Source organism: Pelmatolapia mariae, linkage group LG2 (assembly GCF_036321145.2).
Source record: "Pelmatolapia mariae isolate MD_Pm_ZW linkage group LG2, Pm_UMD_F_2, whole genome shotgun sequence".
Taxonomy (NCBI): Eukaryota; Metazoa; Chordata; class Actinopteri; order Cichliformes; family Cichlidae; genus Pelmatolapia; species Pelmatolapia mariae.
Window position 1 is genome coordinate 33,632,698 of NC_086228.1, and position 23,943 is coordinate 33,656,640.

Genomic DNA, 23,943 nt, shown 5'->3' on the forward strand with positions numbered 1-23,943 from the left:
CATTAATCATGGGCATGAATATCATGGTACCTTTGGGACATTTTTTATTCGGTAGAACTGTTCTTCTTCCAGGGTGGCATGATTGTACAGCATGATTTAATTACCTTGAAAAGAAGAATTGGGTACACAAGTTTGAATTCATTTGGGGGGGATGTTCTGATTCATACAGCGTGAACAGTAGTCATTCAGGCTCAAACGTACAAAAACACACAAATGTTTTAATAAGTGGAGCTGAATGTCTTACCATACCGAGGTCTATTATATAGCTTTTTTTTTTATTGACTGAGTAGACCTGGTATTTCCGTTTTGCAGAATAAGGAAGTCCTTTTTTAAAGACGTTAATGAATGTTAATGAACACGTTTTCCTAATAATAGTTATTAATTAATAAACCTTTTTATTAATATAATATTTATAATAACGATAACAATTATATTATTGAAGCTTATCTTTACTGTTACATCAGATTCCCCTTGAATTTTTCAATTAAATGTTAATGAACATATTTTCCTACTTCAAGAGAACCATCAAGTCCACTTTTTATCAAATTAAATATTCTCAAATTTAAAGATTGGTTAACCTCAGACCTGCGCAAACAATGTACAAAGCAGCAAATAAATCTTTGTCCCACAACATTCAGAACTTGTTCCAAATAAGACCAAATACTCATGACTTCAGAGGAATCCTTATGTTCAGCAAGCCAGTGGACAAATGTAAAATATCAGAGCATTGCAGTCATAGGAGTGAGTGTGTAGAACACCTGTACAGATGAAATCAAGAAAAGTACATCAATACAAAAATTCACACATTGTTTAAAAATAGTAAATTGCATCAATATAGGAAATCTTCCTTTCAGTGACTGAGTTGTCTCATTGTGTCCTCATTTTTATACATCAAGACCAAAATACTCCAAAAATTATTATTTGGATAACATGTTCAACAATGTTAATTGAACAATTCAAGAGGAATATGATGTTACGGTATAGACAGTTGCAGATGTGTGGCATGGTGGCCAAGTGGCAAGGCGTTGGTCTCGTAAACCAAAGATCATGGGTTCAATCCCCATCCATGCCTTTAGTACAGTGCTTAAAAACCTGTTTGATTCTGTACTTGGGTGATCAAGTTGCTTTGAGTGGTGCAAACACTCTGCTCCCAATAACCAGAAACACTGAACAGAACTTAAGACATGACTCTGGTGCAACAACATCACTATTGTTGGCGCTTTACTCAGTGTGAGTATCAGTTTCCTTTACTCACATGTTTATATATTTAACAGAATCTAACACACGTTGTGAAGAGTCAAAGTGGACGATCCGAATAGGATATCTGACAACAGGAGACATTCACAAATGCATGTTTACACTGATAATTCATATTAATGTTAATAATGACAAATTAAATAATTGGTTGAAACAATAAAGGGAAAGGAGAGTCTTCTAGTACGACAATCGTTTTTGCAATTGTTCATCCACTTTTTTCTCTGTTTCCAAAAAACAAACCCACAAACACGATCATCTAAAAGAAATTCATTGGACTAAAGTTTTAATGCTCATGCAACGTGTTTATTAAGATTGTCTAATGTCTGTGACGGTATCTTCTCCCACATCTGCGGACACCGGAGGCCTTGCGGGGTCTCCTACGTCTGCGAACGGGGCGAGTAGACCTCGCATGTTTGCGTCTATACCTGCGTCATGGCATTGTCCAAAACAGCGGTAGCTGCTCCGTCTCATGGGTTCTATTTCACCTGACAACATTAGTGATGTCCTTGATGTTGTCGCTATTGGTGATGCTATACCTTGTTTATAGCATAATATCTGAACTGTGATGTCATTGTGAAGTCACCCTGCAATGTGATATCAACTACAAGCTCATAACTGAAGCAGATCAGTCATTTTGTTGTGACCATGTAACCAAGCATGGATGCAACCCTTTCTCCACGGCGACTTTGGTAGAATAAGAAAAATCTTCTCTGTTAATTTAATCTTCTGTTTAATCTTGTGATTAGAAGCAAAGCAGTGTATCATCCAATTGTGGCAAAATGCGCTTATCAGCTTTGTTGAGTTCAGCTCTCCCATTAGAACTATACACTTATAAACGTAACCCTTTGTTGTATGACTCGCTCAGGATCTGGGTGCAATGTAGGAAAAGGTTTGGGTTACACTTAATGTCAATTAAAGCACCTATCTGCTCAAATCATATGTTCCCACCCTCCATGATGGACTCTGCCTTTGAAATATGGGAAAGTAATGGCCTTGGAAATATCAAAGACCTTTTTGTAGATGGGATTTTTGCCTCATTCACGCAGCTCCTGAAGCAGTTTAATGTTCCTTGGCAACATTTTTTCCGCTATCTACAAATTCGCCACTTTGTAAAGAGTCGATTTCCTTCATTTCCGGAACTACCTGAGGAAACTTCTTTGGATAAAATTATTAATATAAACATTCATAAGAGAGGGGCGATTAAAGAAATCTATGCTATATTATTAGATCTACAATCTCCTTCTCTCTCCATCCTTAAAGCACAGTGGGAGAAAGACCTTGGGATGACTATAACAGATGAACTCTGGCAATCTTTTCTCGATAGGGTACACTCTTCTTTGATATGTGCCAGGCATGGGCTCCTCCAATTCAAGGTCCTACACCGATTACATATCTCCAAGGAAAAGTTAGCCAAGTTCTATCCAGGAGCTGATCCTCTGTGTAACAGATGTAAAGCAGAAACAGGTTCGCTCCTTCATACCTTTTGGACATGCCCCAATCTTCATAACTATTGGGTGTCTATATTTAACACTCTGTCAGAGATGTATGACGTTAAATATGATCCTTCTGCTCTAACGGCTATCTTTGGGGTGATACCCCAAACATCACTTTGCCAAAATACTATTTGAATTCTGTTGCCTTTGCTTCACTTATCGCAAGGCGCCTTATACTTTTAAGATGGAAGCAGGAAGCTCCTCTCACACATGAATAGTGGCTTGCAGAGCTCATGAGGTTTTTGCATTTAGAAAAGATGAGATATACACTGGCAGGTTCGACCACCAAATTTCTTAAGGCATGGCAGCCATTCCTGATGTACATGGAAACATTTAAAATGACCACCTTATCATGACCGGATACCATATCCATACATCACTATCATAGTTAACTGTACACTGAATGTCCCTTATACATTTTATTTCTATATTTGTTTGTTGTTGTTTGTTTGTTTTTGTTGTTTTGTAGGGGTTTCTTTGGTTTGTTTGGGTTTTTTTTCCTTCTCTATTTCTGTTATCTTTTGGGGTATTGTAAGTACGGAACAGCAAACTACTGTATGTTCAAAGTTTTGTTATTAACATGCTGCTGTGACTGAAAATAAAATTTATAAAAAAAAAAGAAAAGAAAAAAAGAAGCAAAGCAGTGTATAAACACACATCCATGCAGAGTGTTGTCATTAACAGAGAAAAGCCCATTAACAGATTAAAGTTTTCCATCACATTTTAAGTCAATATTATCATTTCAGAATAAACTTTGTCCAAACTAGATTAAAAACCTAAATAAAGAGGATTCTCACTCTTGGTCTCAGACTCTCGGGGCTCCACTGCATGTCAGAAAAGATGTTATACCTCCTTTAGCACACTGATATGACAATTTCAGCTGATGTTTTATAAGAAAGAGTCTTTCTACAATAAAAACCTCCAGGAGGAATCAGATCAGTATTTAAAATCAGCTTAACATCAGAAGAAGAACATTTGTCATGCAGCCACTTTAAAGTTACTTACACTGGAAACAACATCAGCAAGAAGAGAAATTGCACTAATTAGTTCATATTTATTATAATACATCCTAATTACACATCTTGCTTCCGTGTTTGTGTGCCGTGTCACTAAAAATACATTTTAGTTTTTTACATTGATTAATGACCTGCAGAATCTGTGATTCATAATTGTCACTTAACCCTTGTGCACCCTGGACCAAAAAAAAAAAAAAAAGGGAGGGGGGGGGGGGGGTCACACAGACCCCGGCAGCGCAGACCCAGGTCTCGTCGCGAAACAGGGCCCCGGCTCGGGGTGGGGGCGGATGGGGGTCAGGTGGACCCCCTGCTATAGCGGGTCTCGTCACAGCGTCGGACAAAGGCACCTAATCGGCTGTAACCCTCCATCGATCGGGTAAGTTACGATGGCAAACCTTGGGGTCTGGAGGGACCCCCAAGCGCCAAGGCAACAACTCTCAACTTCACATCATCATCTTCATCATCATCATCATCGTCTCCTTCTCGAGAGTGTTCACGTAAACCGGCCTCAGTGAGGACCTCGGACTCTCCCTGCCTGCTAGTCCTCCTACCTCCTTCCTCTTGGTTCTCCTGCTCCTCGCAGGGTAGGGCTTAGCCTTACGGGCCCCGGGTTACGCGTAAACCGGCCTAAGTGAGGACCTCGGACCTTCCATGCCTGCTGGTCCTCCTTCCTCCTTCTGCTCCATTCTCCTGCTCCTCGAAGGCGAGCACCTTGCCGGATGGGCCCCGGTTTACGCATAAACCGGCCTAAGTGAGGACTGGGGTAGCTCTCTACTCCGTGGGTACTCTGTGACCACTTAGTAATGGCGATGGGGTATTTCGCAACCCCAATGCACGTTCGTAAGTTACGATGGGAAACACTAGGGTCTGGAAGGACCCCCAAGCGCCACGGCAACAACTCTCAACTTCATATCATCATCTTCATCATCATCATCATCATCGTCTCCTTCTCGGCAGTGTTCGCGTAAACCAGCCTAAGTGGGGACCTCGGACTCTCCCTGCCTGCTAGTCCTCCTACCTCCTTCTGCTCTGTTCTGCTGCTCCTCGAAGGCAAGCACCTTGTCGGATGGGCCCCGGGTTATGCGTAAACCGGCCTAAGTGAGGACCTCGGACTCTCCCTGCCTCCAAGTCCTCCTTCCTCCTTCTGTTCCGTTCTCCTGCTCCTCACAGGGGAGCGTTTAGCCGGATTGGCCTCGGGTTACGCGTAAACCGGCCTTCGAGAGGAGCAGGGATGTTCTCTACTCCACGATTACTATGGGGTCAAAGCGTACCCACGATGGGGTATTTCGCCACCCCAATACACATTCGTGAGTTACGATGGCAAACACTGGGGTCCGGAGAGACCCCGAACCGCCGGAGGAAACAACTCTCAACTTCACATCATCATCATCATCATCATCATCATCATCGTCGTCTCCTTCTCGGCAGTGTTCGCGTAAACGGGCCTAAGTGAGGACCTCGGACTCTCCCTGCCTCCAAGTCCTCCTTCCTCCTTCTGCTCGGTTCTCCTGCTCCTCACAGGGGAGCGTTTAGCCGGATGGGCCTCGGGTTACACGTAAACCGGCCTTCGAGAGGAGCAGGGATGTTTTCAACTCCACGATTACTATGGGGTCAAAGCGTACCCACGATGGGGTATTTCGCAACCCCAATACACATTCGTGAGTTACGATGGCAAACACTGGGGTCTGGAGAGACCCCGAACCGCCATTCGTGAGTTACGATGGCAAACACTGGGGTCCGGAGGGACCCCGAACCGCCGGAGGAAACAACTCTCAACTTTAGATCATCATCATCATCATCATCATCATCATCATCGTCGTCGTCGTCTCCTTCTCGGCAGTGTTCGCGTAAATGGCCCTAAGTGAGGACCTCGGACTCTCCCTGCCTCCAAGTCCTCCTTCCTCCTTCTGCTCCGTTCTCCTGCTCCTCACAGGGGAGCGTTTAGCCGGATGGGCCTCGGGTTACGCGTAAAACGGCCTTCGACAGGAGCAGGGATGTTCTCTACTCCACGATTACTATGGGGTCAAAGCGTACCCACGATGGGGTATTTCGCAACCCCAATACACATTCGTAAGTTACGATGGCAAACACTGGGGTCTGGAGGGACCCCGAACCGCCATTCGAAAGTTACGATGGCAAACACTGGGGTCCGGAGGGACCCCGAACCGCCGGAGCAAACAACTCTCAACTTCAGATCATCATCATCATCATCATCATCATCATCATCATCAATGTCTCCTTCTCGGCAGTGTTCGCGTAAACCGGCCTAAGTGAGGACCTCGGACTCTCCCTGCCTCTCCATCCTGCGACCTCCTTCTGCTCCGTTCTCCTGCTCCTCGCAGGTGAGCGCTTTGCCGGATGGGCCTCGGGTTACGCGTAAATGGGCCTAAGTGAGGACCTCGGGCTCTCCGTTGCTCCTCGTCTTCCTTGCTCCTTCTCCATCATTCTCCTGCGCCTCGCTAGTGAAAGAGCAGCTGTTTGGTCTGCCTATTACGCGAACACCATCCTCCGTTTGGACTTCAGACACTCCTTGCCTCCTCCTCATCCTTGCTCCCTCTACATCATTCAGATGCTCCTCGCTAGCGTACGCTTAGGTCTCCGGAGGGCCGGTTTCGCGAACACCCCCCTTCGGTGAGGACCTCGGGCTTTCCGTGCCTCTGTGTCCTCCTTGCTTTCTCTCCATCATTCTCAAGTGCCTCGCTAGTGAAAGCGCAGCTGTTTGGCCTGCCCATTACGCGAACACCGCCCTCTGTTTATGCTCCTCGCTAGCATACGCTTATGTCTGCGGAGGGCCGGTTTCGCGAACACCCCCTTCGGTGAGGACCTCGGGATCTCCGTTGCTCCGCGTCCTCCTTGCTCCTTCTCCTTCGTTCTCATGCGCCTCGCTAGTGAAAGAGAAGCTGTTTGGCCTGCCTAGTACACGAACACCGCCCTCGGTTTATGCTCCTCGCGAGAGTGGGCTGAGGTCTGCGGAGGGCCTATTACGCGAACACCGCCCTCCAGTTGGACCTCGGGCTCTCCGTTGCTCCTCGTCCTCCTTGCTCCCTCTACATCCTTCTCAAGCGCCTCACACCGCCCTCCGTTTATGCTCCTCGCTAGCGTACGCTTATGTCTGCGGAGGGCCGGTTTCTTGAACACCGCCATCGGTGAGGACCTCTGGATCTCCTTTGCTCCTCGTCCTCCCTGCTCCCTCTCCTTTGTTCTCAAGTGCCTCGCTAGTGAAAGCGAAGCTGTTTTGCCTGCCTATTACGTGAACACCGCCCTCCAGTTGGACCTCGGGCTCTCCGTGTCTCCTCCTCCTCCTTGCTCCCTCTCATTGTTCTCAAGTGCCTCGCTAGTGAAAGAGCAGCCGTTTGGCCTACCCATTACGTGAACATGGCCCTCCATTTATGCTCCTCGCGAGCGTACGCTTAGGCCTGCGGATGGCCGGTTTCGCGAACACCGCCCTCTAGTTGGACCTCGGGCTCTCCGTTTCTCCTCGTACTCCTTCCTCCCTCTACATCTTTCTCAAGCGCCTCGCTAGTGAAAGAGCAGCTCTGTGGCCTGCCTACTACGCGAACACCGCCCTCCGTTTGGACTTCAGACACTCCTTGCCTCCTCCTCATCCTTGCTCCCTCTACATCGTTCTCAAGTGCCTCGGTAGCGTACGCTTAGGTCTGCGGAGGGCGGGTTACGCGAACACCACCATTTTTGAGGAACCCAGTACCTCCTACACACACACACACACACACCCACACACAGACACACACACACACACACACACACACACACGAGGCAGTGAGGAGGAGAAGGAGGTTGTTGCTACGCCTGCGTCGCGAAACCAGGGCTCATTGTGTGCGCGCCCGGAGTAGCTACGGGGAAACACGTGGGACAACCGACCAGTTTGGGGTCATGGTTTATTCAACGCGTATTTTTGGTGTGGTTTAACTTGGTAATCTGATCTGAAAGACTTTCCCTGAATGTGCCTTAATTTCACCTCTTTTTCCTTTCTCCTTTTCTTAGCTTACTGAAAATGTTGGCGACCAAAGGCCGGATTCAGGGACGTGTGCTGCTTGTGCTACTCGCGTTACGTGGGCAAACTGCTCGCTGTCATCATCGATACAAAGGTAAAGTGCAATCCCAGGGTTGTGTGCTGCTTGTGGTACTCGCTTTATGTAGACAAACTGCTTGCTGTCAACATCGATACAAAGATAACAAAAGAATAGCCTAGTGTAACGTAGTGTTTCATGTTTTGTTTTGTTTTTTTCTAGAATGATTCAAATGTAACCATCGTTTCCCCAACCCCGCAGGCTCTGCGACCCGTGAAGAACTGAGACTCCTTCTGGTCGGTATAACAGGCTCGAGAAAGAGTGCGTCCGGAAACACCATCCTGGGGGATGCGTACGCTTTCAAAGAGGACGTTTCGCCCGAGTCTCTCACCGACAGCTGTCTCAGAAAAGAGGCAGAGGGCGACAAACTGGTGGGAGAGGATGTGGTGAAAATCGGCCAGCTGCGGCTGGTCACAGAGTGTTACAAAGGAGATTACTGAGATTCATTTGTAACAAAAGGCTGATTCTTTCAATGCACGCATCCTACGGTGAGATTTATATCATGTATTCACAGCCACCAGAGGCGCTGTACAGCACCGAGTGCCTGAAACACAGACAGTTTGTTGATATTTTTTTAATGTAAACCTTCTTTTTTTTTCATGTAAACCTGTTCTTGACATATCTACTGAGATTCGTTTGTCTTGAAAGGCTGATTCAACCCCGTTGTTGACTTTTATTTTGCCTTCCAGATTGCCTCAGTTGTATCGTGAGTGTAATTTCAAATAAAATAAAATAAAACTCAGAAGCATCTGTGTGTTGTATTCTTCTTCTTCTTCTTCTTCTTCTTCTTCTCATTATTATTATTATTATTATTATTATTATCATTATTATTATTATTATTGTGATTATGCTTCATTTTCATGTGCTGGGGTATCAATGACCCCCATGGTGCCACAGCAGCTTCTGTGCGTGGTCCCCAAGTGCTACGTTTTCTTTCCCGATCCCCTGACGAACCCATTAGAATCGCTCTGGGGCACTCTTCGACCCCAAATGATCATTCTGGTTTTTTTTTAACATTTTCATTCACCGGTCTCTACTGAGGTTGGGGTACTCTGGGACCCCCGGGGTCTGGGGCTGCCCCGAAGGGAAGCATGAGGGTTAACATTTTCATTCACCGGTCTCTACTGAGGGTGGGGTACTCTGAGACCCCCGGGGTCTGGGGCTGCCCCAAAGGGGAGCATGAGGGTTAACAGCGGCCTCCCATGGACGAACGCCATAGAGCCTGCCCGAAACTAGGAGAAAAATTGAAACGGGAGTGGCATCCGGGGAGGGAAACGTGGGTGTACGGGGCGCGGGAGCCAACCCTGATGCACGGCCTGTGAAATACGACCCAGTGGAGAAGGCGACGTGAGAGGATAGTGCTTGTATTACGCGAAACTCCCTGGCTTGTGGAGGACAGATGTGTGATAAGCATGAACACAGGCTCATGAACACAGGCTCATGAACACAAGCTCATGAACACAGGCGCAGGTCTCATGGAGAGGGTCTGAAATTGAGTCTCATGCGCTGAATAAAAAAAAAAAAAACAAATTAGGCAAGGTGAAATTGTAGGCCGGGAGTGATATTGGGTTGGTTCTGTTTTTTTTGGGGGGGGGGTTGTGCAAAACACACACGGAACAGAGTGTGGTGGAGGCTGGGACACGGACAGAGCACAGCTTTCGCGTAGCTTGCGTGTCGCTTCACCGTATTGTCTGTTACCACACGCGGGAGCCAACCCTGATGCGCGGCCTGTGAAATACGACCCAGTGGAGAAGGCGACGTGAGAGGATAGCGCTTGTATTACGCGAAACTCCCTGGCTTGTGGAGGACAGATGTGTGATAAGCATGAACACAGGCTCATGAACACAGGCTCATGAACACAAGCCCATGAACACAGGCGCAGGTCTCATGGAGAGGGTCTGAAATTGAGTCTCATGCGCTGAATAAAAAAAAAAATAACAAAAACAAATTAAGCAAGGTAAAATTGTATGCAATCTTTATATATGCAGGGCAGTGAAATATCACAAAGTACAATGCTGACTAGTACAACAAGTAACATTAGGCCGGGATTGATAATGGGTTGTTTTTTTTGGGGGGGGGGGGGGTGTTGTGCAAAACACACACGGAACAGAGTGTGTTGGAGGCTGGGCGACGGACAGAGCACAGCTTTCGCGTAGCTTGCGTGTCGCTTCACTGTATTGTCTGTTACCACACGCGGGAGCCAACCCTGATGCTCGGCCTGTGAAATGCGACCCAGGGGTACTCTGGGACCCCCGGGGTCCGGAGCTGCCCCGAAGGGGAGCACGAGGGTTTTCCCGACCGAGAGTCCCGACCGAGAGAGTTTTCCCGACCGAGAGTCCCGACCGAGAAAGTTTTCCCGACCGAGAGTCCCGACCGAGAGTCCCGACCGAGAAAGTTTTCCCGACCGAGAGTCCCGACCGAGAGACTTTTCCCGACCGAGAGTCCCGACCGAGAGACTTTTCCCGACCGAGAGAGTTTTCCCGACCGAGAGTCCAAATGAGGAAGTTTTCAAACAGGCAGTGTGTTTCACAAACTCAGGCTGGTATTTTCAGATCAGCTGCCATTTTCATTGTTTCATTTTATCATGGGTATGTGAAATGTTGTGCCGTGGTTCATCTTACACAATGATGATTGCTAAGCCAGATATGAGTCCTGAACGCCACACAGGCATTTGTAGGAAATCATGGTCAACTTTTGTATCTGTATCGTTTTTAACATTGTAAAAGCTGCAAAATGTAGATGAATGTGTTGAGAATAATAAAAAAAACGAAATCCAAAGTATAACTTTGACTTGACATTTATTTCTTTTGCATCACACAAAATCCATGCCATTTCACGTACATTACACAGAATCCATGAAAATGGGAAAGTTTTCCCGACCGAGAAAGTTTTCCCGACCGAGAGTCCCGACCGAGAGAGTTTTCCCGACCGAGAGTCCCGACCGAAAAAGTTTTCCCGACCGAGAGTCCCGACCGAGAGACTTTTCCCGACCGAGAGTCCCGACCGAGAAAGTTTTCCCGACCGAGAGTCAAAATGAGGAAGTTTTCAAACAGGCAGTGTGTTTCACAAACTCAGGCTGGTATTTTCAGATCAGCTGTCATTTTCATTGTTTCATTTTATCATGGGTATGTGAAGTGCCGTGGTTCATCTTACACAATGATGATTGCTAAGCCAGATATGAGTCCTGAACGCCACACAGGCATTTGTAGGAAATCATGGTCAACTTTTGTATCTGTATCGTTTTTAACATTGTAAAAGATGTAAAATGTAGATGAATGTGTTGAGAATAATTAAAAAAACGAAATCCAAAGTATAACTTTGACTTGACATTTATTTCTTTTGCATCACACAAAATCCATGCCATTTCACGTACATTACACAGAATCCATGAAAATGGGAAAGTTTTCCCGACCGAGAAAGTTTTCCCGACCGAGAGTCCCGACCGAGAGAGTTTTCCCGACCGAGAGTCCCGACCGAGAGACTTTTCCCGACCGAGAGTCCCGACCGAGAGAGTTTTCCCGACCGAGAGTCCCGACCGAGAAAGTTTTCCCGACCGAGAGTCCCGACCGAGAGCGCTTGTATTACGCGAAACTCCCTGGCTTGTGGAGGACAGATGTGGGATAAGCATGAACACAGGCTCATGAACACAGGCTCATGAACACAAGCTCATGAACACAGGCGCAGGTCTCATGGAGAGGGTCTGAAATTGAGTCTCATGCGCTGAATAAAAAAAAAAATAACAAAAACAAATTAAGCAAGGTGAAATTGTATGCAATCTTTATATATGCAGGGCAGTGAAATATCACAAAGTACAATGCTGACTAGTACAACAAGTAACATTAGGCCGGGATTGATATTGGGTTGGTTTTTTTTTTTTTTGGGGGGGGGGGGGGGGGGTGTTGTGCAAAACACACACGGAACAGAGTGTGGTGGAGGCTGGGACACGGACAGAGCACAGCTTTCGCGTAGCTTGCGTGTCGCTTCACCGTATTGTCTGTTACCACACGCAGGAGCCAACCCTGATGCGCGGCCTGTGAAATACGACCCAGTGGAGAAGGCGACGTGAGAGGATAGCGCTTGTATTACGCGAAACTCCCTGGCTTGTGGAGGACAGATGTGTGATAAGCATGAACACAGGCTCATGAACACAGGCTCATGAACACAAGCCCATGAACACAGGCGCAGGTCTCATGGAGAGGGTCTGAAATTGAGTCTCATGCGCTGAATAAAAAAAAAATAACAAAAACAAATTAAGCAAGGTAAAATTGTATGCAATCTTTATATATGCAGGGCAGTGAAATATCACAAAGTACAATGCTGACTAGTACAACAAGTAACATTAGGCCGGGATTGATAATGGGTTGTTTTTTTGGGGGGGGGGGTGTTGTGCAAAGCACACACGGAACAGAGTGTGTTGGAGGCTGGGCGACGGACAGAGCACAGCTTTCGCGTAACTTGCGTGTCGCTTCACTGTATTGTCTGTTACCACACGCGGGAGCCAACCCTGATGCTCGGTCTGTGAAATGCGACCCAGGGGTACTCTGGGACCCCCGGGGTCCGGAGCTGCCCCGAAGGGGAGCACGAGGGTTTTCCCGACCGAGAGTCCCGACCGAGAGAGTTTTCCCGACCGAGAAAGTTTTCCCGACCGAGAGTCCCGACCGAGAGTCCCGACCGAGAAAGTTTTCCCGACCGAGAGTCCCGACCGAGAGAGTTTTCCCGACCGAGAGTCCCGACCGAGAGACTTTTCCCGACCGAGAGAGTTTTCCCGACCGAGAGTCCAAATGAGGAAGTTTTCAAACAGGCAGTGTGTTTCACAAACTCAGTCTGGTATTTTCAGATCAGCTGCCATTTTCATTGTTTCATTTTATCATGGGTATGTGAAATGTTGTGCCGTGGTTCATCTTACACAATGATGATTGCTAAGCCAGATATGAGTCCTGAACGCCACACAGGCATTTGTAGGAAATCATGGTCAACTTTTGTATCTGTATCGTTTTTAACATTGTAAAAGCTGTAAAATGTAGATGAATGTGTTGAGAATAATAAAAAAAACGAAATCCAAAGTATAACTTTGACTTGACATTTATTTCTTTTGCATCACACAAAATCCATGCCATTTCACGTACATTACACAGAATCCATGAAAATGGGAAAGTTTTCCCGACTGAGAAAGTTTTCCCGACCGAGTGTCCCGACCGAGAGAGTTTTCCCGACCGAGAGTCCCGACCGAGAAAGTTTTCCCGACCGAGAGTCCCGACCGAGAGACTTTTCCCGACCGAGAAAGTTTTCCCGACCGAGAGAGTTTTCCCGACCGAGAGTCCAAATGAGGAAGTTTTCAAACAGGCAGTGTGTTTCACAAACTCAGTCTGGTATTTTCAGATCAGCTGCCATTTTCATTGTTTCATTTTATCATGGGTATGTGAAATGTTGTGCCGTGGTTCATCTTACACAATGATGATTGCTAAGCCAGATATGAGTCCTGAACGCCACACAGGCATTTGTAGGAAATCATGGTCAACTTTTGTATCTGTATCGTTTTTAACATTGTAAAAGATGTAAAATGTAGATGAATGTGTTGAGAATAATTAAAAAAACGAAATCCAAAGTATAACATTGACTTGACATTTATTTCTTTTGCATCACACAAAATCCATGCCATTTCACGTACATTACACAGAATCCATGAAAATGGGAAAGTTTTCCCGACCGAGAAAGTTTTCCCGACGGACAGTCCCGACCGAGAGAGTTTTCCCGACCGAGAGTCCCGACCGAGAAAGTTTTCCCGACCGAGAGTCCCGACCGAGAGACTTTTCCCGACCGAGAGTCCCGACCGAGAGAGTTTTCCCGACCGAGAGTCCAAATGAGGAAGTTTTCAAACAGGCAGTGTGTTTCACAAACTCAGGCTGGTATTTTCAGATCAGCTGTCATTTTCATTGTTTCATTTTATCATGGGTATGTGAAGTGCCGTGGTTCATCTTACACAATGATGATTGCTAAGCCAGATATGAGTCCTGAACGCCACACAGGCATTTGTAGGAAATCATGGTCAACTTTTGTATCTGTATCGTTATTAACATTGTAAAAGATGTAAAATGTAGATGAATGTGTTGATAATCATAAAAAAAAAACGAAATCCAAAGTATAACTTTGCCATAACATTTATTTCTTTTGCATCACACAAAATCCATGCCATTTCACGTACATTACACAGAATCCATCAAAACGGCCAAACTTTCTTTACACCAAAACTTTCCCGACCGAGAGTCCCGACCGGGAAAGTTTTCCCGACTGAGAGTCCCGACCGAGAGTCCCGACCGAGACAGTTTTCCCAACCGAGAAAGTTTTCCCGACCGAGATAGTTTTCCCGACCGAGAGAGTTTTCCCGACCGAGAGTCCCGACCGAGAAAGTTGTCCCGACCGAGAGAGTTTTCCCGACCGAGAGTCCCGACCGAGAAAGTTTTCCCGACCGAGAGTCCCGACCGAGAAATTTTTCCCGACCGAGAGTCCAAATGAGAAAGTTTTCAAACAGGCAGTGTGTTTCATAGACTCAGGCTGGTATTTTCAGACCAGCTGTCATTTTCATTGTTTCATTTTATCATGGGTATGTGAAATGTTGTGCCGTGGTTCATCTTGCACAATGATGAAACGCCACACAGGCCTACAAACGCCACACAAGCATTTGTAGGAAATCATGGTCAACTTTTGTATGTGTATCGTTTTTAACATTGTAAAAGATGTAAAATGTAGGTGATTGTGTTGAGAATAATAAAAAACGAAATCCAAAGTATTGCTTTCCCATGACATTTATTTCTTTTGCATCACACAAAATCCATGCCATTTCACGTACATTACACAGAATCCATCAAAACGGCAAACCTTTCTTTACACCAAAACTTTCCCGACCGAGGGAGTTTTCCCGACTGAGAGAGTTTTCCCGACCGAGAGTCCCGACCGAGAAAGTACATTTGGTGTACACATTTTAAATTTTGAGCTCGATGCACCAACTCAGTGGAGGTCTCTTCGAGCAAAGTATACTGATAGTTTGACCTTAACAGAGAGGGCAAGCTGTAGGCAAGAGCAAACCCAAGCGGAAGAAGAAATTGAAGCGATGCCCGAGCCTGTTGCAGACTCTGAAGAAGAGTCTTTAGCCACAGCAATAACTGCGTCTTTCAATAAACCTCAACCGGAGCCTCAGCCAGAGCCTTCAACTTCAACTTCCTCCGCGCTAGCCACTGTGGGGTCACATGGGACATGTGCTGACTTGTGTGTGTTGTTGTGAACTTAGACAGATGTACATGTTAAGCTGCGGACATGTTTCCTTTGAGGCATGCATCAAGGAGAACGTGAGGGTAACTGGGAAACGAATGTGTTTTATGTGTAAGGTAGAATGCGCATTTTATCGACCGGTGCACACCAGCTGCGTGTCAGATGTTACCTGCGTTGACTGTAACCAGCGCAGAGTGTACATGATGCTATGCGGTCACGCGACCTGCGCGTGTGTGAACAAAGCTTGTTCAGAATGTAACACCAAACATACCGTGAGAAGTTTCTGTGAATGGATTGACAAACTAACAGCTTATCTGTGTGTATGATACATAAAAAACCTACTACAAGTATAGTAGATGTATTGCCATTACAAGTATTGCCATTATGAGTTTGGCTACTGCATCCAACATATTTTTGTATAATAAAGAACCACAAGTATTTCTACTACAAGTGTTATATTTGTGTATAATAAAAACTATTCTAAAATGGTGAATGTCAGTTACATTCTGTATAACATTCATTTATTGTACTGTGTAACAACATACATATTCAAATGTGATGGGCACAATCATTAACCACACAGTCTCTGTGTCTGCAAAGGCATCGGTTTATTGCAGTGTTTAAGAACATACAGATAAAATTGTACACAGTTAAGAAGAGCATAAACTAAACGCAAAGGGTATGTGATGGGCACAATCATTAACCACACAGTCTCTGTGTCTGCAAAGGCATCTGTTTATTGCAGCGTCTAACAACATACAGATACAATTGTGTGCAGTTGAGAAGAGCGTATTTTTTTAAAAAAAAAAGCAAAGCATACAGCTGTACACAAAAGAAAACAATACTTTGATCATAATGTAAAAGCAAACCGTACCGCTGTACACAAAAGACATCCAAGTGAACAACACTTTGCATTTCCCAAAGTGACACTCGTGTACATGAGCTAGTTTTTTGGCGTGAGGCACTTGCTTTTCTTAAGAAGCTGGAGATCTGCGCAGCAGGGCATACTTGCGGTTGAAAAAACCTCGGTTGAACTAAGAGATCGAGTGGAGATGCTCTGCCTGGTGGTTAGTCGATCAAGATCGCAACGAAGCGATAACTTCCTTACGTGTCAAGTACAGTTGGTTCACAAGGATTTGCATTCGACTTCTTGTTGTTGATCAGAGGCAAGGGAACCACATTGAAATACGCAATCGGTGCAGACGACACGTACACACGATACATCCTATTGTCTACCGCGCAGTCGCCTCACCAGCTTACGTTCCCAGACATGCAATCGCTCATACGTTATTGTATGAAGGATGTGAGCAAGCTTTCAGATGGCAAAGAAGACTACGACATGATCAGAGAACTGCAATGTCACCAGACTCAAAGCGCCGATCAGATCAAGTTCTGTGATAAGCTCGAAGGCTTAAAACTGAGATCAGATCCGCATTGCGAGGTAATAGACCGGCGTACAGACCTCAGAGGGCCACCTGTCGTTCACAGGAATCTAAAACCTAGAATGCGTAATACAGACACAGTGTTCCCGAGGCTGGCGTCGGACAATCCGCCTGTTGTTCACAGAAGCGGGGCTGTACAACCTACGGATTTCAGAGCACCACCTGTTGACAGGGATCTAAATCCCAGGACGTGCAATAAAGACAGTGTTCCCGAGGTCGGCGTCAGACAATCCACCTGTCGTTCACAGAAACTTGAAGCCGAATAATGACAGTCCCACACTCTTCGCCGAAGCGACACCCCGGCCTCTGCCTGTTAGAAACACCAGCTCATCTGGAAAGGACCCTGTCGGATTCGGGGAGGGTTACACTTTGCTGGCAGCTTATTATAACTACGGGAACAACAGTCCAAAGTGAACCAAGATCCAGTCAAACGCAACCGCCATGAAGACGGAGCACCTGTAGGATCCGGAATCCATCAGATACGTTACTGGACCCCTAAAGCTAAGGGTAGCATTAACGATCGTGAGCCCTACGAGTAAGAACACAGCTGTGACACGGACTCTTGATTCTCCCGCACCCATTGTATTAGTGTTTGTGAAGACACGTGAAGATAGAAGTGAAATGTTACACTTTTGTCTGTATGATATTGAACGACACAGTGCTGGCAAAGTATTACATTTCTTTATTTAGGTAAAGTTCACAAGTCAAGGTACATCACCAATACATGCAGGCTAGTTCGCTAACCAACAAGCTACGGGTTACCATTATTCCCAATATAGGTCGAGAATGTCCGAATGAGCTTAAAGTGGCGACAACGGGTCACCTTGAGGCGTCGTGCTATAAGACGTCGGGTTACACGACTAGGCCACGGTGCAAAGAATCCACGTCGCTAATATGTTGTATTTAGCATACTCAGTCAAAGCGAAGCCTCTGTTGATCACATCGACCAGCCAGTATGCATCCAACAGGTCTCATCACCCCAGTGATCCTGGTCTATGTGACATCGTGTGGAGCTACTTCAGAAGAAGGCCCATTCTGGATAGCTCTGTACAACTGTAACTAACGACTACATGTACATATTGAATGTGCACCAAATTTCAAGTAATAAGAGTGGATGAATTACTCAAATGTGATGCGGCTTATCGTAGGTGTGCTAATTGTGAAGTGCAACTTATTTCAAATAAACACCTTGTGTATACATGACAAATGAGCGTCAATGTGTTTCCTTACACATGCAGCCACAGATTATATAGCTGAAATTCATCTAAAAGGTGAGTGTTTCCAAGTGTCCAATGTGATGCACAACACCGCACACGAACATGAAATGTGAACACTTTTATTCAAGCAAGGTAGTTACAAGTATGCCACAACAGTTTATTTTTATTGCAATCAAGCGCACCCGATATAATCATAGGTCGGTCAGGAGAATCATATGGCGGTCGGAAGACCGAGCGCGGTGTCGATATTGAACTGTACAAAATATTGGCCTGCACGAAACTAGGAGAAAAATTTAAATGGGCGTGGTATCCACGGAGGGAAATGATGATGCACGGGGGGGCATACCATTAGGGACATGCGCAACAGGGGAGTGCGTTTTTAAAACGCCCCCCTGTGGCTGAATTTTTTTTTACAATATCAACAAACTGTCCGTGTTTCAGGCGCTCGATCCCTTAACCCTTGTGCACCCTGGACCAAAAAAAAAAAAAAAAGGGAGGGGGGGGGGGGGGGGGTCACACAGACCCCGGCAGCGCAGACCCAGGTCTCGTCGCGAAACAGGGCCCCGGCTCGGGGTGGGGGCGGATGGGGGTCAGGTGGACCCCCTGCTATAGCGGGTCTCGTCACAGCGTCGGACAAAGGCACCTAATCGGCTGTAACCCTCCATCGATCGGGTAAGTTACGATGGCAAACCTTGGGGTCTGGAGGGACCCCCAAGCGCCAAGGCAACAACTCTCAACTTCACATCATCATCTTCATCATCATCATCATCGTCTCCTTCTCGAGAGTGTTCACGTAAACCGGCCTCAGTGAGGACCTCGGACTCTCCCTGCCTGCTAGTCCTCCTACCTCCTTCCTCTTGGTTCTCCTGCTCCTCGCAGGGTAGGGCTTAGCCTTACGGGCCCCGGGTTACGCGTAAACCGGCCTAAGTGAGGACCTCGGACCTTCCATGCCTGCTGGTCCTCCTTCCTCCTTCTGCTCCATTCTCCTGCTCCTCGAAGGCGAGCACCTTGCCGGATGGGCCCCGGTTTACGCATAAACCGGCCTAAGTGAGGACTGGGGTAGCTCTCTACTCCGTGGGTACTCTGTGACCACTTAGTAATGGCGATGGGGTATTTCGCAACCCCAATGCACGTTCGTAAGTTACGATGGGAAACACTAGGGTCTGGAAGGACCCCCAAGCGCCACGGCAACAACTCTCAACTTCATATCATCATCTTCATCATCATCATCATCATCGTCTCCTTCTCGGCAGTGTTCGCGTAAACCAGCCTAAGTGGGGACCTCGGACTCTCCCTGCCTGCTAGTCCTCCTACCTCCTTCTGCTCTGTTCTGCTGCTCCTCGAAGGCAAGCACCTTGTCGGATGGGCCCCGGGTTATGCGTAAACCGGCCTAAGTGAGGACCTCGGACTCTCCCTGCCTCCAAGTCCTCCTTCCTCCTTCTGTTCCGTTCTCCTGCTCCTCACAGGGGAGCGTTTAGCCGGATTGGCCTCGGGTTACGCGTAAACCGGCCTTCGAGAGGAGCAGGGATGTTCTCTACTCCACGATTACTATGGGGTCAAAGCGTACCCACGATGGGGTATTTCGCCACCCCAATACACATTCGTGAGTTACGATGGCAAACACTGGGGTCCGGAGAGACCCCGAACCGCCGGAGGAAACAACTCTCAACTTCACATCATCATCATCATCATCATCATCATCATCGTCGTCTCCTTCTCGGCAGTGTTCGCGTAAACGGGCCTAAGTGAGGACCTCGGACTCTCCCTGCCTCCAAGTCCTCCTTCCTCCTTCTGCTCGGTTCTCCTGCTCCTCACAGGGGAGCGTTTAGCCGGATGGGCCTCGGGTTACACGTAAACCGGCCTTCGAGAGGAGCAGGGATGTTTTCAACTCCACGATTACTATGGGGTCAAAGTGTACCCACGATGGGGTATTTCGCAACCCCAATACACATTCGTGAGTTACGATGGCAAACACTGGGGTCTGGAGAGACCCCGAACCGCCATTCGTGAGTTACGATGGCAAACACTGGGGTCCGGAGGGACCCCGAACCGCCGGAGGAAACAACTCTCAACTTTAGATCATCATCATCATCATCATCATCATCATCATCGTCGTCGTCGTCTCCTTCTCGGCAGTGTTCGCGTAAATGGCCCTAAGTGAGGACCTCGGACTCTCCCTGCCTCCAAGTCCTCCTTCCTCCTTCTGCTCCGTTCTCCTGCTCCTCACAGGGGAGCGTTTAGCCGGATGGGCCTCGGGTTACGCGTAAAACGGCCTTCGACAGGAGCAGGGATGTTCTCTACTCCACGATTACTATGGGGTCAAAGCGTACCCACGATGGGGTATTTCGCAACCCCAATACACATTCGTAAGTTACGATGGCAAACACTGGGGTCTGGAGGGACCCCGAACCGCCATTCGAAAGTTACGATGGCAAACACTGGGGTCCGGAGGGACCCCGAACCGCCGGAGCAAACAACTCTCAACTTCAGATCATCATCATCATCATCATCATCATCATCATCATCAATGTCTCCTTCTCGGCAGTGTTCGCGTAAACCGGCCTAAGTGAGGACCTCGGACTCTCCCTGCCTCTCCATCCTGCGACCTCCTTCTGCTCCGTTCTCCTGCTCCTCGCAGGTGAGCGCTTTGCCGGATGGGCCTCGGGTTACGCGTAAATGGGCCTAAGTGAGGACCTCGGGCTCTCCGTTGCTCCTCGTCTTCCTTGCTCCTTCTCCATCATTCTCCTGCGCCTCGCTAGTGAAAGAGCAGCTGTTTGGTCTGCCTATTACGCGAACACCATCCTCCGTTTGGACTTCAGACACTCCTTGCCTCCTCCTCATCCTTGCTCCCTCTACATCATTCAGATGCTCCTCGCTAGCGTACGCTTAGGTCTCCGGAGGGCCGGTTTCGCGAACACCCCCCTTCGGTGAGGACCTCGGGCTTTCCGTGCCTCCGTGTCCTCCTTGCTTTCTCTCCATCATTCTCAAGTGCCTCGCTAGTGAAAGCGCAGCTGTTTGGCCTGCCCATTACGCGAACACCGCCCTCTGTTTATGCTCCTCGCTAGCATACGCTTATGTCTGCGGAGGGCCGGTTTCGCGAACACCCCCTTCGGTGAGGACCTCGGGATCTCCGTTGCTCCGCGTCCTCCTTGCTCCTTCTCCTTCGTTCTCATGCGCCTCGCTAGTGAAAGCGCAGCTGTTTGGCCTGCCCATTACGCGAACACCGCCCTCTGTTTATGCTCCTCGCTAGCATACGCTTATGTCTGCGGAGGGCCGGTTTCGCGAACACCCCCTTCGGTGAGGACCTCGGGATCTCCGTTGCTCCGCGTCCTCCTTGCTCCTTCTCCTTCGTTCTCATGCGCCTCGCTAGTGAAAGAGAAGCTGTTTGGCCTGCCTAGTACACGAACACCGCCCTCGGTTTATGCTCCTCGCGAGAGTGGGCTGAGGTCTGCGGAGGGCCTATTACGCGAACACCGCCCTCCAGTTGGACCTCGGGCTCTCCGTTGCTCCTCGTCCTCCTTGCTCCCTCTACATCCTTCTCAAGCGCCTCACACCGCCCTCCGTTTATGCTCCTCGCTAGCGTACGCTTATGTCTGCGGAGGGCCGGTTTCTTGAACACCGCCATCGGTGAGGACCTCTGGATCTCCTTTGCTCCTCGTCCTCCCTGCTCCCTCTCCTTTGTTCTCAAGTGCCTCGCTAGTGAAAGCGAAGCTGTTTTGCCTGCCTATTACGTGAACACCGCCCTCCAGTTGGACCTCGGGCTCTCCGTGTCTCCTCCTCCTCCTTGCTCCCTCTCATTGTTCTCAAGTGCCTCGCTAGTGAAAGAGCAGCCGTTTGGCCTACCCATTACGTGAACATGGCCCTCCATTTATGCTCCTCGCGAGCGTACGCTTAGGCCTGCGGATGGCCGGTTTCGCGAACACCGCCCTCTAGTTGGACCTCGGGCTCTCCGTTTCTCCTCGTACTCCTTCCTCCCTCTACATCTTTCTCAAGCGCCTCGCTAGTGAAAGAGCAGCTCTGTGGCCTGCCTACTACGCGAACACCGCCCTCCGTTTGGACTTCAGACACTCCTTGCCTCCTCCTCATCCTTGCTCCCTCTACATCGTTCTCAAGTGCCTCGGTAGCGTACGCTTAGGTCTGCGGAGGGCGGGTTACGCGAACACCACCATTTTTGAGGAACCCAGTACCTCCTACACACACACACACACACACCCACACACAGACACACACACACACACACACACACACACACGAGGCAGTGAGGAGGAGAAGGAGGTTGTTGCTACGCCTGCGTCGCGAAACCAGGGCTCATTGTGTGCGCGCCCGGAGTAGCTACGGGGAAACACGTGGGACAACCGACCAGTTTGGGGTCATGGTTTATTCAACGCGTATTTTTGGTGTGGTTTAACTTGGTAATCTGATCTGAAAGACTTTCCCTGAATGTGCCTTAATTTCACCTCTTTTTCCTTTCTCCTTTTCTTAGCTTACTGAAAATGTTGGCGACCAAAGGCCGGATTCAGGGACGTGTGCTGCTTGTGCTACTCGCGTTACGTGGGCAAACTGCTCGCTGTCATCATCGATACAAAGGTAAAGTGCAATCCCAGGGTTGTGTGCTGCTTGTGGTACTCGCTTTATGTAGACAAACTGCTTGCTGTCAACATCGATACAAAGATAACAAAAGAATAGCCTAGTGTAACGTAGTGTTTCATGTTTTGTTTTGTTTTTTTCTAGAATGATTCAAATGTAACCATCGTTTCCCCAACCCCGCAGGCTCTGCGACCCGTGAAGAACTGAGACTCCTTCTGGTCGGTATAACAGGCTCGAGAAAGAGTGCGTCCGGAAACACCATCCTGGGGGATGCGTACGCTTTCAAAGAGGACGTTTCGCCCGAGTCTCTCACCGACAGCTGTCTCAGAAAAGAGGCAGAGGGCGACAAACTGGTGGGAGAGGATGTGGTGAAAATCGGCCAGCTGCGGCTGGTCACAGAGTGTTACAAAGGAGATTACTGAGATTCATTTGTAACAAAAGGCTGATTCTTTCAATGCACGCATCCTACGGTGAGATTTATATCATGTATTCACAGCCACCAGAGGCGCTGTACAGCACCGAGTGCCTGAAACACAGACAGTTTGTTGATATTTTTTTAATGTAAACCTTCTTTTTTTTTCATGTAAACCTGTTCTTGACATATCTACTGAGATTCGTTTGTCTTGAAAGGCTGATTCAACCCCGTTGTTGACTTTTATTTTGCCTTCCAGATTGCCTCAGTTGTATCGTGAGTGTAATTTCAAATAAAATAAAATAAAACTCAGAAGCATCTGTGTGTTGTATTCTTCTTCTTCTTCTTCTTCTTCTTCTCATTATTATTATTATTATTATTATTATTATCATTATTATTATTATTATTGTGATTATGCTTCATTTTCATGTGCTGGGGTATCAATGACCCCCATGGTGCCACAGCAGCTTCTGTGCGTGGTCCCCAAGTGCTACGTTTTCTTTCCCGATCCCCTGACGAACCCATTAGAATCGCTCTGGGGCACTCTTCGACCCCAAATGATCATTCTGGTTTTTTTTTAACATTTTCATTCACCGGTCTCTACTGAGGTTGGGGTACTCTGGGACCCCCGGGGTCTGGGGCTGCCCCGAAGGGAAGCATGAGGGTTAACATTTTCATTCACCGGTCTCTACTGAGGGTGGGGTACTCTGAGACCCCCGGGGTCTGGGGCTGCCCCAAAGGGGAGCATGAGGGTTAAGCACACACATACACACACACAGCGCACACTGCACTTTTCTCAACTCGTTGCACCAGTGGAAGCATTGGGCATTCCTCAAGGACCTTTACTTCACGTGACTTGTGTTTTATTGGAGCTCTGAAAGGGTTTCGACTTCTCCCGTTGGAAACACCATCAACAAGCAACAAGGTGAGGTAGGTGTCTTCCCAGTGTAAATCCCACACTGCTGCAGTTGCAGTTGGCACAAACTGATTTATCTCGTGATTGCGGTGTATGCTTGTGAGCCTTATTCTTTCATGTTTGTGCTATTCTGATGTTAAAAAATTTGTCTTAACAAAACATAAGCCGAATGACAAGTTATGGTGTTATGGTCTTTCTCTGCTGTTGCAGATGAAAGGGTTTTAACTTGAACTAGCCTGGAGTCCCAGT

General features: G+C 47.6%; 1 non-coding gene across 1 annotated transcript; it reads left to right on the plus strand.

Annotated features, from left to right (window-relative positions):
* The first annotated feature begins 1,000 nt into the window (after positions 1 to 1,000).
* trnat-cgu (transfer RNA threonine (anticodon CGU)) lies at positions 1,001 to 1,072 on the plus strand. Its single transcript has one exon. It is a non-coding gene; the product is annotated as a tRNA-Thr (tRNA).
* The last annotated feature ends 22,871 nt before the right edge of the window (positions 1,073 to 23,943 follow it).